Source organism: Anopheles merus, chromosome 2R (genome assembly GCF_017562075.2).
Source record: "Anopheles merus strain MAF chromosome 2R, AmerM5.1, whole genome shotgun sequence".
Taxonomy (NCBI): domain Eukaryota; kingdom Metazoa; phylum Arthropoda; class Insecta; order Diptera; family Culicidae; genus Anopheles; species Anopheles merus.
Genome location: NC_054082.1, coordinates 22,550,158 through 22,568,708, shown reverse-complemented (window position 1 = coordinate 22,568,708; position 18,551 = coordinate 22,550,158). Strand labels below are relative to the sequence as shown.

The following is an 18,551-nucleotide window of genomic DNA, read 5'->3' as shown; positions in this document are numbered from 1 at the left end:
AAAACATAGTCCACGAAAAGAAAACAAGAAAGAAAATGTGACCAATCAGCATATTAAAAGACAATTAAAAAAAAAACGATCACACACACATTTGAAATCTAATGATCGTGGACTAGGAGGGTTTGGAAGAATTGGGTATGGTTAGCGCGCAACAATTAGGGGCAAACGCGATATGAATGAGTTACGCAGTTGGGAGAGGTGACGGCGAAAATTGTGTTTCATTTGAGGGCAGCAGCGAAGAAGTAGTTATGAATCTATCAAATAGCTACACAACGAATAGCAAACGTAAACAAAAAACAAGACGCATATCAAATAGTAACATTGTGGCAAAACGGGAACTTTCAAGTACGAAGCATATCGAAGAAGCGGAGAACGAGGGGAATATAATAGTGATAAAAACATGGGGTGCAATGACCATAGCTGAATTTGGTGCTGGAACAAATTTTGAAGGACCATCGAATTGAGCATGAGCGCTGCTAAACAAAGTACTACGTGGAATTTAATCGTGTTTGTTGTTTGAAGTCGTTTCACAATACACTTCTAACTATTTTCGGAAGGCTCTGATCTGAGGTATCTAAGTTTATTCAAGTCGTTAGCATGAGGTTCAGTTGAATAGCAATGCATTCTAATTTAAAAGGCAATATTCGAAACGTCAAGTTCTCTAGTTCAATTTTAAGCGTCATCTTGGATGGTATACACTGTTTTCCGGGTCAATTTTTAAAGTGAACGGCATTATTCAACAATGACGCGAGGTTTTTTTTTAACAGGTCACAAATAATGACGGCTGTTGAAAAACATCTTGCATGTTTTGAATAATGCTGTTCATTTTCGAAATTGAGCCGGAAAACAGTGTAAATCTGTAAACTTTAAATGCGTTTTGATTGCAACAAGCGTTCCAGTAGTTGTTTATATTTGTATTTAAATCCTTTAAAGGGATCTCTACAACCGAATGTTCTTCTTCCACAGAGCTCATAATGCTCCCAAGATAAATCAGAAGCAACATCGCATCTCGCATAGACCTTAAAAATAAAAAACAATGAACAGAGAACTCGAACAACGATGAACCGCGTTTAACGTCAACCATACGTGCCGCCCGCTGCTCTCCGTATGATGTACCGCGCTAAGTAACTGTGAATAAGGCATGCCCGTTTCGTATTCAGTTAATTCTCTACCAACGTTTCTTGTGCACAAACCGGCGTTCCATACCAGTTTGACTGCGACGACCACAGTACACAAAGTGGAGAAACACCAAGTGCAGCAGAAGAGGAGTACGTACACGTACACTCTTCCGAGGGCCACCAGTGATCGTACCATCCACAACAGTACCGAGGGCTAGATTCACTCTCACTTTCTAGATGAATAAAAACCCGCGAAGAATATGGTCCCGGTTCAACGGAGAGGGGTTTTTTTTTTGCGTAATGTTTTGTCGTCACACACCGTCATCATCATCATCGTCGGCAATGTGGCCCCGTCCGTCGTGTCTAGCAGCCAGACAAACCAGCTATCGTGTCCCTCCTTCTGCAATCTCCCACCTCACACACCTCATGTTAACTATAGGCAAAGTGAGTTGATGTTAGAGTGGTGATGGTGGTGGTGGCTGGTGAAACGATAAAGCAAAAGAACGAGAGGTAGAAAATATCGCTCCGAATGCCAACCGGAACGATTACGGCGCAACCAACCGACCGACCGACCGACGATGCAAAAGGCAATCGACCGTTTGTCCGACGACGGCGACGATGCCGCCCTGCCGTTTCACTAGGTTAAGGTGAAGGTCAGACACATCCACACACACACCGACGGGGGAGTAGTAGAACACACCAACGGTTCAAGCACCGGGCAGACGCGGGCCACGAGACGAGCGCAGTGCTGGCGGCGCGCGCGATCAACACACCACCAACGGCATCGTGGAAATGTATGGAGAGGTGGTGTGGTGATGGTGGGTTAGTAAGGGTCTGCATCATTGCTATGCTGCTGCTTCTGCTGCTGCTGCTGCTACGGCTGCTATTTTTGTGCCTGTGCATTCACATAGCAGAGCACGGGGGTCTCGTCTCGTTGTTGTGCTCCACCGCTATTCATATATCGATGCAGAGCATAGGAGACCGGTGTACGATAGCGTACTCACACACACACACAACGTGCAGTACGCGGCAACATGATGTATGGGCGCGCGTGTACCACCCGAGAAACGATTCCCGTCACAAGTGATGCACATGATTTTATGTAAAAGAAAGAAAAAAATGCCAGGAAGTAAAACGTAGATCAAAACGATGATATTACGTTACGGAAATAATCCAAACAGGTTATTATTACTTTTTTCGTGTTTTGTAACTTCTTCGGTCGCTCCAAAGCATGAGTAACTTAATGTGAATTAATTGGACATAATTACACAGTGGGAAATAAGCGAAAATGAGAAAATAGATAAAATTTAATATTTTAATAAATAAATAAATAAAAAAACCCTAAAAGATTAATTCGCTAATATTATTTTTTTACTGAATCCGAGTCGAAGGACTAAAAGACAAATTATCTTTAAAAGTATTATAAAAGGCAGAGAAATTACCGCAGACCTTGGTAGTGTATTGTTTGTGTATCGCAATCTTGTTTGAAGTTAAAAAAAAAACATGTCAAAGTTCGACTTAAGCCACAATCAAATGTTTAGCAAGTTTTTAAAGGGGAAGAATATATTTCTTGAATAAAATATAAAAAAAGACTGTACCTCGATGGCACACAGAGATCGTCTAACAATCGTTAAAAGCGAGAGCTTATTCTGTTACGACATGTTCATTACACCAGTAATGAGTTCATCAATTGTTAAGAGTAAGTAAGTTCATCAATTGATAGTGCAAAATTCCTCAACACTTAACAAAACAAAAACAAGGATTAATTTGCAAAACCTTCCATTCCGTACTTTGAACCCGATGGGAATTTCGTTCCCAACCATCAACAAACCCTTCCCCCCCACTATAGCTGGGAGCATTCCACCCCCTCATACCAACGCAGCTTTGCAAAACAACAACCCTCACCCACACCCGGCCACTCTACGCGTGTGTTTTCAATGTCACACAACCGGTGAGAGAGAAAGTGAAAACGAATGTGAGCAAGAATCACATTCCACTGTCAGCAACAAATCACCACCTTCCCCCTTCGCCGCAACCCTGCCAGGGAAAACTAGTTGCGCGCATTCCAAAACATCATGCACACACACACACAAACGCGATCGTCCACGCCGTGTATATGTGGAGCACGCAGAACTAGCTCCACATGTGAACGATGGTGTGCAGCATTCCACATTTTCCTCACAATAACAACACATACTCCTGCTGGGAGAGTAGATGCGATGCACTCCTTGTTTTTTTTTGTTTCCATCCTTACACTAACCACGTGTGCGGGAGTCCAACAGCACACGAGTCGGCAAACGCTCCAGAACGAGCGGCAAAATGGTTCTCACCAATAAAAGAAACAAAAACGGCAACCATGCAATTTAGCAGTTTTGCATTTCCCGACAAAACGGACAGCGTCGTTCGTCCTATTTTTTTGTATTTTCTTCTTTTCTTCTCCTCCACTACAGCAGAAACCAGCTGACAGAAGCGGTGCTAGGTGAATCCGCTCGGAAAGCTGGTGAAAGGTGCATCCGCTTTCCAGCAGCAGCACGTGGTGCGCGACGAACGACAAATACCAGTATATATCGCTGTGTGCACACCGGAGCACCGAAGGAAAAAGGAGTAAAATCCTTATGTTCTTTCTGTTTGCTTCGCATATGCTTTCATCGACGACACCACGTGCGTTTATCGAAGTGCCAACGACAACAACAACCCCGGGCGAGTGTTAGTCCACTCTCTCTCTCACTCTCTTTCGAAGACACATACACACACACACACACACACACACACACACACACACACACACACACAAGCGTGCGCACATATGCCGGTGCCGATGCTACTGTGTAGTAGGCGGTGGTTGCTTGGTGGACGCGCTGGACACCCTTGGCTGGCTAGCGAATTTCTCTCTGTTTGCAAACCAAAAAGAAACCAAATAGAGAAAACAACTTTCCTTTTTTCCCGAGAAAATGTCTCTATGTTTGGTCTCTGATGGTTGATCCGCGCAACCCGTGCCTCCTCGCGTATCTCTGCGCCTCCCCATCACTCTCGCCCACAGTATTCTCGGCTCAGTTTGCTCTAGGCTCGCGCTCACGTCATACCCGTCCCGCCGTCCAGCATCCTACAACGGTGCGGCGGGAAGGAGAGGGAGGAACTATTACGGCTCTCTAGGCCGAATGGGTCTAGGAACCGTGCTCCCCTCCAACGACAACGGACGGCGATGATGTGTCGGCTGTGGGTGGGGCGATGTGTGTGTGTTTGTGTGTTATGTTATCGTCGCTCCCAGCCGTGTGATGGTCATACCAACCATGTGCGAATGTGCTTCCCAATTCACCGTCCACATACGACGGCGTGCTCTCTATCGTGTTACTGCTGTGCTAGACAAACTTTACGCTCTTTCTTCTCTTGCTCGGTGGTATGTTGCGCGTCCTCCTCGTCTTTTATTGGACGTAACTGAAGGTGGCTGACTTGCTGCTGGTGCTTCCTTCGCTCTTTTCGCACAAACTATGTGTTTATGGTATATTTGCTCTAGCGTAGAGGGGGTGGGTGGAGATGAAATGGAAATGGTATAAAACACGAAAAGAAATGCCGCTACCCAACGGCATCATTCGGACCGCTCAAAATCGCGTCGGAAAAGCACGGCTGAGCGTTTACCCACACATACACCCATGCAACATGTGATGATAAAATAAAACACATCACAAAGAGAAAAGCAAAATACAGTAGCAATTCTCCGTAACGTCACATTAAGGGCTTTGGGTCAGTCGCAGAATGAAAGGCAACAGCCCAGCAGCACGTGAGCGACCAGGCGTCCACATCTGGTAACAAGGTGAAATCGAAAGTAAGGTAGAAAAAGGGATATGCTAAGTATGTTTTTTTCTGCCCAAAACTGCAAACAAACACATAATAAGGAATGGTGCTGGATCAGTAAAATTCACTCAGTGAACTTTTAGAAAATGTTGTCGGCAATTTTATTACCGATTGCATTACGATTAGATGATAGTTGTTGGGCACGTGTTCTAAGTTTTTTTTTTTTTAAATCGACCCAAAGCTTCTACAAAAGTAATTCTTCTTCACGCACCGCTGCTCCACCCGATGATAGCGGTGCAAACAGCGGGCCAGATGTTCTACAGGTTGCAAAATAGAGCAAGGTCGCGGAGCGCGCGATTCAAGGTTGCAGGTGGCACACCAAACCGCGCGTAGCGCGTCATCAAAACTGCTGCTGCTGTGGAGAGTGTATGTGTGTGTGTGTGTGGCAAGCCGCGCCGGTTTGATGATAATTTTCTCCGAATATGTTTCGCTCCATCCGATGCTCCAATCCAAAGCGCACAACACAACCAGGTGAACCTTGTTCATCAGCGCAATTCTTGGAAGGCAAAATCTTCTACGAATTCCGGACGCTTCACTTTCTGTCCTGTCTCTCTTACGCCTAATATACCCACAGGGCAGGGCAACAGGCCGGTCGAACTCAGTTGATGCTGGGATGGGACGGCACAACTACAACTGTGCGACCAACCGCTCCACTCTATTGCCTTCGTCACACAGCTGACGGCTGACGTACAACACGTGCGCGCGCGGTCCGTTTTCACTCAAGGCCACCCGGACCGGCTAAAAAGGGGGCTGGAAGATACTAACACCCCTTCCCCATGAGCCAGAGTTTACGTGGGATAGGTAAGGCCGCCGCCTAAGATCAAGATTGGTCCGTCCTAGGCCGGGATGGGGTGTAGCGCGTCTAGCGTCTTGTGGCGTACGTGAGTAATACACGATCACTCCTGTTGGCGAACTTGCGAAATAAGAATCCGTTCAATGACCGAGAAAGACAGCACAGTAAGTACAGTGCACAACATACCATCGATAAGATAACAGGCAGAGCCGCCACACACACTCGCTCTTTTCCATGTTTCGTGCACCGTCCTACCTCTCTATCTCTCTCTCTCTTTCCATCCCTTCCTGTTCGGTTATTTGGGGCAGCGCACTATCAGTTTGCACTTTGCGTTATCAAGAGTAGTAATCGGGGTTTGGTGGTTTTTTTTTCTAACAGTCGCCGAAGCAAGCGGAAATGTGCAAAAAAAAACAACCTTTTTGACGAGTCATCTTGCACAAGGGCGATCTTGCTTGTGTGTTGTGTGAGATTTGGTACCAATGGTTCAAAATTAAAACAAAACTTAAATCAACCAGCAGCTTAAAACCAATTCCTATATACCTTTTGCTGTACTGTTAGACATGCACCACGCGGGAGGTGCGTTGTTGCTGGCGACTCCACTCCCTTCAGGCAAAGGGCACACATTCACAGTGTGTGGCGTACGTGTGTATGAGGAGCACGAGGGACGACGACAACGCTTGCTGCCTTTGCTTGAGCAATTTCAACCATTTCTGGGTAAAATGTATTATTGCACGCTTCCTATTTTCACACTTTCTTGCGTTTGCCCTGTCGACGACGTCAGAGTGGGCGCTTTATGATCGTTGATTAGTTTTGGGGGGCGATTGCGCCTCTTACTGATTATCACACCGAATCACCACCACAAAACACTCGCACATGCACCCTCCTGTGTGGTTTACCCATTACCACAACATCCCACCACCACTACTATCTGCTGGTTTGGCACTCTTCACGGTGTAGTGCATCAACGTATCAGCGGCCAGCCGCCGTCGTTCATCTGGGCATGTTGGCACCAAGAGCATACTTTTGTCGTACAGCAGCAGCAATACATCACACACACATACACCACACGCAGACGAGTCACACAGATGGAGGGGCTGGTTCCGTGAGGTGACCAAAATTGACGGAACAAACAAAAAGACCCAGCGACGATGCACTTTGCATTACTACCGGGCTGCACAGCAACAACAACACGCACCACGCACACACGCGTGCATTGTGTGTTTATTTCTTCTTCACCCCGCTTCTCCTTCCTCTATTCACACACACACAATCACACACACTCACAGAAGGTTGATATCGCGCCCAGCGCAAATGGATTTATTGCAGCATTTGGAGCGCGCACCGTCGTGGTGACGGCGGATGGTTTTGGAAATTTGTGGAAGCTAGGCCAGCAGCTGATAATGGGGTGCGCGCCGAAGATTTTCACACACATGGGTAGGGATTTTTCTGTTGTTATTGCTGTTGCGCTGATGGTGCTGCTTTGCAACTGCACGAAACAGAACCACCAGCCACCAGAACACGGCACGCGTTTCCCCTTTGATGGCGGTGCGTGCCAAAATATTGAGCAAAATCCGCAGAAAGTGGTGCCGGGATACGAAAATGTGGTTGATTCACACACACACACACACACACACTGTGGGACGTCGTATTTTTCACGATATGCAGATATATTCAATCACACGTACACTTATCACACGAACACACATACACACTCACACCAACGTTAATGCACCGAATGTTGCTTTCTTTCTAACGGAAAACTATTGGGGAAGCGAAAAAAAAAACCACAGCTATTTTTGTGAAAACAAAAAAGAAACCCCGTTTTCCACACTTTTGGCAGCTCCGAAAATTCAGTGTTTTGTTTTGCTGGAGAAGGAGACACGATGGACAAAAAAGCTGAATTGCAAAGTTGCGCGATAGGCAATGCTTCCACCAATGTGTCAATTTGCAACACACATCCCAACCGTTTGGGTTGTTATCATATAATTTCCCTTTCAATTTTAATTGCACTCTTTGTTTACCACCACTCACGCTGGATTTTTAAAGCGTTTCACTAGCGCAAACAGTGATCGCTTCTGTAAATGTGTATGTAACCAATTGTGCCAATAAATTACACACGATAAGATAACACAGAGCAGCACAACATGCAAAACTTGTCTTAAATTCGATCGGCCTAATACATTCGCTGTTTCTTCTCCTGGTAGATTTTTGTTTTTTCCCTATTAGTTAACCTCAAGAACGAATGTGTGATGCACTCGCCACAACAACAACAACCACCATTTCCTGTGCATCAGTGAGTGTAAACTGCGAGATGCGAATAAGAATGCACCCTTTCACTTTCTGCAGCGCGCGCTCCAGGATCCACAGGACGGAAAGTTTACTACACGCACCGGCACATAGCAAAAAAAAAGCGCAACGTTGCAAACAAAGTATGGCGAAAAGTATGGCAGCATCACCAGCAACACAGCGCAACCAACAACCCCCCTGTTACGTGCGCAACCGGCACACTAAAAGCGCGATTTCGCGAAACAGACCTCACCGCGCCGAATTTGTGTGGTGCGGGGGGGCCGCCACTGCCTAACCTAGGCCGCCCGCAGCAGCAGCAGCAGATAATAATGGCCCGGGTCTGTTGTGTTTTCTTTGCTTTACTATTTTGGCACTGCTGCTGCTGCTGCTGCCGCTGCAGGCCTGCGTCCCTCTCCTTTCCCTCGTCAGCTGCGCATTCGTCGTTATCAACGCGAGGGCTTGGTTTTGGGGTGTATATTTCGGAGGGGGCCTTGCAGCAGGCACCTACTATATACCCACAGCACCACTACTTTGCAAACTGACTTACCAGCACACTCCCCGCTCGTCTACGCTTCCCTCTCCTGCACCCTGTGTACTGTTCAACCACTATCACCTCTCACTGCGATGTTCATCCCCCAATTTTACCTAGCATTACAGCCGCACTGGTGTCCCACACAACTGTGTAACCTGCAACGACGTCCTCCACCCCTGCCTCCGTCTGGTTCGCGTTCTGCGCGTCACGTCTGTAGCGTGTGTGTGTGTGTGTGTGTGTTTTGGTTTTCTTATAGTTCTGTTTTCGTCTCCTCATCTATGGCCGATAAATACAGACCATGTCCAATACAGGGTGAGGCGATAGGGAGAGGTGACGACGGGTCCTTCTCCTTCATCTTCACCTGTACACCACACCACCACACACTGTGCTGTGTTCGCACAAGGTTAAATTGTGCAAAAAAAGTGATTAACAGTAAAAAAAAAAACAAGCAACTAAACGAAATAGCGAAATGAAAGCACGCACACACACCGTACAGTACAACGCCGCCGCACCATCCATCGATAGGCGAGAGAACAACTAGCTCTTGCCTAGTAGATTGGGAGAAGGGCCCCTCACAGGAGGATGGTGGTGGTGGTGGTGGTGCTGGTGGACCAATAATAATCATCAGCCACTAACACCACACCGCAACCAGTGTAACACTATCGCACCCAAACGACCCATACACACGCTGTCCGCGTGTAGAGTGGACTGTGAATATGGCTTCTTATTTTTCGAGGGTTTTTATATTTTTGCTGCTATATTTCACAAAAATGTGTGCGTTTTCGCGAGCAAAAGACACCGCGGCAGTAGGGGAGAGGTTTTCTTTTTATTCACACACGGCATTAGAGGAAGCTAATGGCGATATTTGCAAAGTAGCGGGGACGGTGTATGGATTATTTTCCCAAATTCACTGTCATTAGTGATTGAAAGGAATGTTCAATCAATTTCGTGCGAATAAAAAATCCAACTCTTTTTCGTAAAAAAAATGTTATAACATTAGTCCAAACTAGCACAGACACAGGCGCACACAGGGCTAAAAAGATGACCATTTCGGTGTAAACTGAAAACACCAGAAAGAGGATCATCACGTGGCAAAATAATGGACACACATGCAGGTGGATGTGAAATAATATCGTATTTGAGTTATGTCTATTTATTTCTCTATTTTTTGTACTCAATATCTTTCCCCACCAAAACACACACACACACACTCCCAAAAGCACGCTAGTAGCTGGGTTGATCAAAAGATTTGCAAAAAAAAGCATTGCCAAATCACACTAAACTGCACACTGCCACCAAAACCGGGTATTGGGACACGCTGATAAGCAGCAGATAGTCCCCCCCCCCCCCCCGCCCATGATCTAACGCGCACAACGAAACGACGAAAAGAAACCATTTGCAGCAACTGACACCAGCGAGCCAGTGTGGAAGTATTCAACATGAATGATGGGTGCTTTTACTTTTCAATTAATTGTAGTTGTGCACTAATCAGCTCGAATCAGACACACGTGGAGAACACGTGGGGCACCAGGCGCACACTTTGGATGACCATTTGAAGGGTGAGTTGGATTTTATGCAGATTTTACATTTTTATGGGATTTTACATTTTTTTATCTTCATTTCGTTTTTGAAAAAAAAAAAAGATTCGTTTTTAAGTTTGATTTTTACAGTTTGGTTAAGATAAGTTAGGGTTTTATTCCTTCATTCTTGCACTGGTGCTGTTAGCTGTTAAGTTTGTGCACTGTTCTGAGCCAGCTCAAGGTGAAGCAGTACGTCCTGGGCGAAAAACGATCACAAACACTATTCCACACTATTTCCACCGTGCCCGAGCGAAAGGTGATGTAGGAAAACGGAACACAACTTTTGGTTTCCACCTCTGCATCCAACAAACACCATGGCCAATGGTACGAAGGCAACACATACACTCACAGGCACGCAGCAATCTTTCACCCACAGGCGGCGGGCACACACATAAGAAACCCCCAGTTTAGCTCCAAGATGGAAAGGTGTGGAAAAATCAATCACACCATTCACTTCAACTATTCAACGAGTATAACTAGGGATGCTGGTACACGCACATATACACACACACATACACAGGAGCGTACCCCGTTAGGTTGGAGATGATCGTGCAATCGGGAAACTCGCTTCTCCCTTTCACCCACTGTGTTGTGAATTGGTTGGTAAACACACCTGTCAGAATAAAAACCACCCAGAGGCGAACACCTTGCGTCAAAAGAAATCGGACCACACGCTGAGAGGCCTCCACAACCACACACGTAGAGGCAATGCTTTCACTTTCCCTCTCGATTTATTGAGCATTCTTTTTTCTTTTCCCTGACGCACGCAACAAACAAACAGCACACATACACACACGCAGAGGTCAGGAGCAGCCAGGCCTCTTGAAACACGACACAGCAGCAAAAGCAAATCTTCGTCCAATTACAACAGCAAATCAGCACCACGGCTCATCAAAATCAAATCAGTATCACTGAGCCACACACACACACACACATAAGTTGGGGATGCCACAATTAGTGATCGATTGAGGGGCGCACTAGAAAGCCGCCGTGTGTGTCACGAAACATCTCCAAAGATCGTTTCCCGACCGTTGTGCGTTCAGCGACCATTTAAACGCTCACACACGCCTTACTGCCACAACACATTCGCGGGGACTTACACTTTGGTGCTATTGTTGGGGACACACTATTTGGTGACTACTGTGCTGGGTAGTGCAGCACAAGAGCACGGCTAAACATCGCGCCCGGTGTTCCCACGATCCACTGACGACGACGGCGACCAAGAAGACGACGACCACAACACAACGGCATGTCCCGCGCCATCGACACACACACACACACACACACCACACACAATGCTCAGCCGGAGTTTTTCTTCCCCGTATATCGGTCCGGTCGGACTGCCAAACCCGTTATGCGTGCGGCTCGGTCAGCCAGTCGAAGTAACGCAGCAGAAGGAAAAACCCACCACAAACGCACACACACGCGCGCAACACCGGGGCAGCGATCGAACGTTGTCGTCGTCTTCGCAAAACCGTGCTGCTGCTGCTGTGCTTCCCGTGACTGTGTGTATATCACACTCCGGACTCTCCGGATCTGCTGCTCTCGGTTCGGTCGGGCGGGTCGATCCGCGTCCGTTTCCCGTGTGCTATTAGTTTGGCGGTTTGAGATATTTTGCTGATTTGCTGCACTAATTTTCTTTCTATTCTCTGGTCCCGAACCCCTAACTGCTGCCGGCGCGCACTAACACACAAACACACGCCACCCCTCCATCCCCCTTGACGATGGGCCGGAGGACGACGGCGAGAGCGAAGAACGCGTGAGCGAACAAAAAAATACCGTTCGGGCAGCAAACGGCGGGAAAGCGCCAAAGGGGAAGAAGCCCCTTCCTGCCGCCGTCCATCCATCCGCCGCCACCCGCGGTGTAAGGGGGGTGGTGGTGTAGGAAAAAAGTGAAAATTCTATGTAATGATATGTTGTTTTTCCTTATATATATAACCATTATTATTACTTCGGGTCGTTTTCGAGAGCCTCGGTTGTTGCGCGCCCAACATCTCACCCATGGCCGGGAAAAGGGGGTAGAAAACCCCGTGCCGAACTGGGGGAGAGAAGGGAGAGGGGGGGGGGGGGAAAGAAAGGATGGAAGTTGGTGGTGGTGGTGCAGATGCGGCGACGGCGGCGGCGGCGGGATGATGCTGCGTGTGGTTGTTTAGCGAGGAAAAAAGGCATTCCCGCCGTCCGGCTTCCCAGCCCGCACAGCCCGCTCTCCTCTTCCCGTCTTACTATCAAAGCGGACAAACACTAAAACACACCATTATATACTCGCGGGAATAGGACGCAAGCACCGCGGGCTGAAGCGAGACGAAGCGACACCTAAACTTTGCCGCTCCGCCGCCATTCCTAACCCATCGAGTTTAGAGAGAGAGGAAAGTGGGGTGATGGTGGTGGTGCGCGCGTTAGAAAACGTCAGAAACAGCGCAAAAATCCGTAACCGTCCTCCCGCGCGCGGCCTCGTCCACGGTGGCAGCAGCAGCATCCGAACGTACACGCGCGCTCACTCTCGCTGCCGCACTTTTCTAACTCTATTCGCTGTGCGCTTTCCCTTTCGCGCCCGCGCGCTCTCGCTCTCCCGCTCTGTTTCGCCCATTGGAAATATTGTTCGCAGCATCATCCACGAGCGTGCGCGAGAGCGAGAGAGTGAAGCGCGATAGGCCGCCCCGGTAGGCGAATAAAAAAAAAAAAGAAGCGTGAGAGGAGCGTGTCCGCGCGCGCTCGAAAAAATCGAGAGTGGAAAAAATCCTCCGCGAGCAGCGGCCGACCGGCCGTGTAAGGATACTCAATCTCCGGTGTAACACGGGGTAGGGAAGGGCCGCAAATGGCACGATGTAGTCTCCCGGTTCCGTTTTAAGAGTGTGTGTGTGTGTTTCTTGTAAGTCGGGGGACGGGGTTGGAAAACACTGAGTGAGGGCGGAACGCGGGCACCGAATGACTTCGAGACGCCGGGGTGCGCGCACCATACACAACACAGTGTGTGTATGTGTGTGCGAGAGAGAGAGAGAGCGAGAGTGAGAAAATTGCACACAGGCCCCGCGCGGAAAAGCACGGGATGGAAAATGCCGGCTGGTGCTCGGAAGCCGTCAGCACAAGAAAAAAATGAAAATCGCTAGAGAAGAGAATAAAAATGCGCGCACTGCGATGTAGCGGGTCGAAAAAATTCAGCATCTTTTACTTTCCGATATTTCCCCGCGGCCGTCGTGCGGTACAGTGCGTGCTAATTTTTGCTACTCAGTTTTGCTACAAAGGTAAGAAACAACTAAACACTATTACTGTTATTGGGGGCCTTCACGATTCTAGTCAGTTTTTTTTATGGAGTTTGACAGTTGGAGGCTGAAATCTTGTAAACACTCCATACAAAACCACACAAAAAACTAGCCTGCAATTTTCTGTCTAGATTATTCTAGCCACAAAGCTAGAATTAGATTCGAGTACCTGCTCGCAAACACGGTGTTGTTTACATTTATCCCAAGGTGCATTAAAGAGAACAGATGGTGGAATCTGGAATCAAAGTGTATGTAGCCCAGGTGGTCTCATAGCATTTTATAACCAATTTTTAACATCACTTTTTGATAGAACTAGTGAAAACTTTTTCTCCAACGAGCATTCTAGAGACTTGACGAATACACAAAACACTCTTAAAATCATCATTCAGAAGAAGAAGCGATAAAAATCAGCCTTCTAAATTCATACACCTTGGGATAAGCCCACCTGTATATTGTACTCATATAGATAGCTGTTTGAAAACTGCTATACAATACAAACAGCTGACAGGCTGAAATTTCAGCCTGCGAACTTCAAACGGAAAGGGCCCCATTATCAGACACAAAGCATATGGGTGTAATGCATTCTCCGTTTCTTGAATGCTTTAGTCCTCCATTATTTTAAAATAAATAGAAATATTATAACATCAAAATTTTTTTTACAAGTAATGTGTTTTTAGTAAAATAGAACGCTAAAGCTGAGTTCATTAAGATTTATAACTAGGAAAAGATAGGCAGGTAAAGACGGACCCTTTGGGTAAGATGGACACTTCTCATAAATACGTGATAAAAATAAATATAAAATAATTCAACAATGCAACATCCAAACTGAGCGTACGACAACACATTTGATCATGCAAAATTGGTTAAACTATTGAACAAAACAAATTTTCAATCGCGTGCGCACGCTTGTGGATCTAATTTGACTACTACGGATCTTAAGCTCTATAAACGGGCATTGATTAAATTTTCGGCAGGTTTATTATATGAATGCGTTGTTGTTATTATAAAACTAATATCTAGTGAAAGAACAGCAATGGAAGCAATAAAATCTCTTTTAGCCTGGATGTTCAACCATTCTGACACCAAAGTGATAATCGGAAGACATAAGCCATCCATCAACTAGAGGCTAGAGACATCGCACGAAAACCAAAATCTTGTCTCGACTCGGATCACTTGCTTTCTTGTTTTATCAACAAGAAGGACAGCCAATTGGCATGCCATCATTTCAGTAATAGATAACAGATTCTATCGTATTTAAAAAAAAAATCATAAAGTTGAATTGGTAAATTTTTAAATTGATAATAAATAGGCTTTTCAGGACATTTTCCCCAGCCAGTCCACCAAAGTTGCTGGAGTTGCGGACATTAATAATTTCCTTCAGTTAAATTTTAAACTATTTTCTACTTCTCATTCGGGCAATGTAAACCCTCAATCCAGAACTGTCATTTCTATTCGGGCCTTTTGCAGTATGCAGAATGTATTGCAGAATCGGGCATATAAAAACATGAAATTAGTCTACTGTTAAAGGTGTCAAAAATCGGTGGCTTCGGTGTGTTTGCTCCATATTAAGTTGTTTATGCAAATGAAAGTGACGCCAGTCGCAACTGAACCCTGTCACGCACTGTATTCCTCCCAAAACTGCCTTTCCAATCAGGACATGGTTCAGGATGCTGCCACTTGCTGCTGGTGGTAATGCTGCCTCTATTAGCCTACTTTCTCGCTCTTAACACACGCTCACTGCACACACGGCACACTGTGGTAGTAGAGTACGCGGTGTACTTAGGCAGGGGCATTAGGAGAGAACAAAGCGCGCGACAAAGAGAGCTAGCCCGCGAGCGCGCGAGTTACGCGTTGCGCCCGTTTTACGTGCCACCCACCCTTGCGCTTTTACATTTTACATCCAAAACTGCCTACTTTTTTCGCTTTTTTACGAAACCGATCCCCCCTCCGTTGCCTTACCTCCCCCACTTCGTTTGATGCCCGCTTTTTTAACGCACACCTAAACAGCTTCTCTATCGTCCCTAACCCTTATTGTTTTGTCTCGTTCTCTTGCGTGCGCTCCTCTAAATCGCACCGTTATATCTTTTTCCCCCTTTCTACATTTTCCCTTTCCACCACTATTTTCCACCACTTTTCCACACGACCCCCCCCCTTACATCCTCTATCCGCAACACGAAGAAGAACATCAGCTAAAATTCTTTCCATAAACCGCTTCGTCGCTTCTTCGAACGGACCCTCCTTCCTCCTTAACGCCATTCGTCGCCCTGTCGGTAGTGTGCACACAGCAGAGCGCGCTGGCGGTCGTGGCGCGCGCGAGGAACGAAAAAACGATAGCGAAACTACGAACGGAGGACGACGCAACCGCCGAAAAACCATTATAGCCCATCACTAATACCATTTCAAACCGTGGTGCGCTCTTGTAACCTGCGCCCGCCACCGCTGGAGCTGAGTTTGGAGCAGAGCCAAGCAGCTCTAAGCTTCTACCGTCGTCCGCTGGCCCAACCGCCCTTCCTTTCTAACCCCCTCCAAAACAAAAAAGCACACCCAGGCCCACCGGAGAAGGATCTCTCGCTCGGGTCTGCGGCGTTCGGGTTCGGGCTGCGGAAAAAAAATAAAAATAAATACAAATATGAGCGACGACGGTTAAAAAGGAAAATGTCGCACAAATACAAAATTGCGCCCCGAAAACATAAAAACCTAACCGAACCTGCAGCAGCGCCGCCACTGCCGCCTGCACCATCCACAGTGCCACACACGCCAGGGTCGTATGACAAGGATCGACAAACGGCTGGGAAGAGATGGTCTGGCACCGTCTCGCTTGCACGCATTTCATCATGGGCTCATTTGGCGCGACTCTTGAAGCGCGCGGCAAGTGCTTAGGGATTTGGTGTTAGTAGCGGATATATAGGCTGGCGAATGCTGCTGTGCCGCCCTCCCTGCCGCGGATGATGCTGCGTTTTACAGGAGGGAGGAACTTAAACTCAACAAACTAAAATAAATGAACGCTATAAAAACTCATTCGCAACATTAAGTGAAGGTAGCAGGAGATACAAAACAGGATCCAGGATGTGGTAATAGTGCAGAAATGAAATATTTATGCAAAATAACGCTAAAATGACGAAGGGTAAATATATTCACAAATGTGTTCCTTTACTTATTGGCTTATTGATTACACCCCGGTCGATTAGGGGATTGAACCCATGACGGGCATATTATTGAATCGTGCCAGTAGATGACTGTGCCACGGGACCGTCCTTTGGACAGGAAGTAAAAATAGAATTCAAAGCAAACCAATCCAGCCTACCAAAAGCCATATTACCGGTCCGATGTGATAAACTCTAATCGAGAGAAATGCATGTTGCTGATAGCGGTGGACAAAATTCTCCGAAAAGGGCATGAATCTTACAACTCTTGGAATCAAAATCTGGCCAAAATCTTGCGCGCCCGGAAGTCGCAATAAGCCATCACACCATTTCGCCTCGGCCAAGGAGAGCAAACGCAATCGCAAGGCAATTGATTTTAGACCGTTTTTACTGCTGGTAGCTGAAAAATTTCCCCCAAACTAGCCCCGCTGGCAGAGCTCGTGAAAAATTCGAGACAATGAGAGGAAGCAAGAATAAACAGAGAGAGATAGAGAGTAAGATAAAGAAAGAGAAAGAGTGAGAGAGTGCGCCTCACCGGGTTTGGTAGTTGAGCCTGTGCACAATGAAAAGAAAATCTCCAAATCGGAATCGTTACGACAAAGTGCCTGTTTTTTTCTTATTTCCCAGGGGTTGGTACGCGCGAGCGTGTATACACAATACGCGCGCCTTGAGCGCGCTTGGGGAGAGCCGAGTCAGTCAGTCAGTCAGTCGTGTAACTACCACATTAAAAGAATCGTGCGAAAGCACCAGCAGCGCCTGGCCCCAGCAAACACCCGGCTACAAAGAAACACACATTTCGGCCCGTATAGCGAAATACTAAGCATACCTTCCTATTTCGCCGTGTGTCGTCCTCTCGCTCCTTGCACCGGAGTTCTCACAAAAACGGTACAATACACACTTGACAGGCGGAGGATGGATATTATGCATGGTGTGTAGTGTATTTTGAGGCAAATAATAATGTGCCTAAAAGAGCGAACCATAGTCTAAATGCACACAGTTCGTCTCCATTTGCGCCCTTTACCATACAGCATAGCCAGCCCCGCCAGGATGAGCGGCGCATGATGATGGAGGAGCACCGGTTTTTTTTTTTTTTTACTTTGTTCGTTCTTTTAAATTCATATTTTATGAGGGTAGTTGGTGTGCAAGAGGATGCTTCCCCTTTCTATATGCTCCCTTCTTTTTATTTAGCAGATTTGCAAAATTGAGAACAAAACCCATCAACCATAGCGAGCCCCCTATATGTTCCAAATGAAGCTGTGTGAGTTAGACCCCTGGTAGATACAGCATCGATTTTTTAATGAAGAATAATAATGAATTATATTATCAACAAAATATGAAAAAGCATTCAAAATAAAAAAAACTAATAGAAAAACATCTGTAAAAAGAACAAAATAAAAAAAACGTGATAAATAATCACAGCATAAATGATCATAATAATGCACTGCACAACCATTACTTCAAACTGCATTTAGAGAGAGAATGTGTGTGTGTATGTATGTGAGATGGCGATCAAGCGTGCCAGACCGTTTCATACTGTTTGCACCCCGTTTATGCTCTTATCCTGCATTTATGCATGTCGGGGTAATTTCCGCAGCACGCAGCCGAGAAGGAAAGCGAACCGAGTTTGGTCCGCCGCAGTACAACGATTCGAGAAAAAAATAAAAACAAAAAGGAAATCTGAACACTACAATGAACCAGCGCCACGGACAAAGCAAGTACAGGGAGGGCTCATGGTCGATGTTGGACACTTATGGCCAAGGAAAATTACCCCTCGTTGAACGATGTGGGGAGACATTCTATTGCTTGAGTGATGAATCATATAATATTTCTATTATTTTTTTTCCTTTAAACGCTGCTATTACTTTCACAGGTGGAGAATCAAGGAACCATGCAGTGCAGTAAAGCAGAATAAAAAGAGTGGACAACAGCAAGTAACGCACGGGACCTCAGTAGCCGGTTCAGTGAAGGTCTGTTTCTGTTATCCCTA

General features: G+C 46.5%; 1 protein-coding gene across 15 annotated transcripts in view; it reads right to left on the bottom strand.

Annotated features, from left to right (window-relative positions):
- LOC121590696 (broad-complex core protein) overlaps nt 1-18,551 on the bottom strand; it is a 114,518-nt gene that overhangs the window by 30,997 nt on the left and 64,970 nt on the right. Inside the window, exons 1-2 of one of the 15 annotated variants that reach the window (XM_041910578.1) lie at nt 11,262-11,797; nt 6,304-7,523 (exon numbers count right to left, since the gene is read on the bottom strand). The exons of 9 other annotated variants lie outside the window; for them this stretch is intronic. The gene's annotated coding sequence lies outside the window, so the exon portion shown is untranslated. 5 more of the 15 variants (XM_041910582.1, XM_041910587.1, XM_041910588.1 and 2 more) reach the window with 5 other exon arrangements.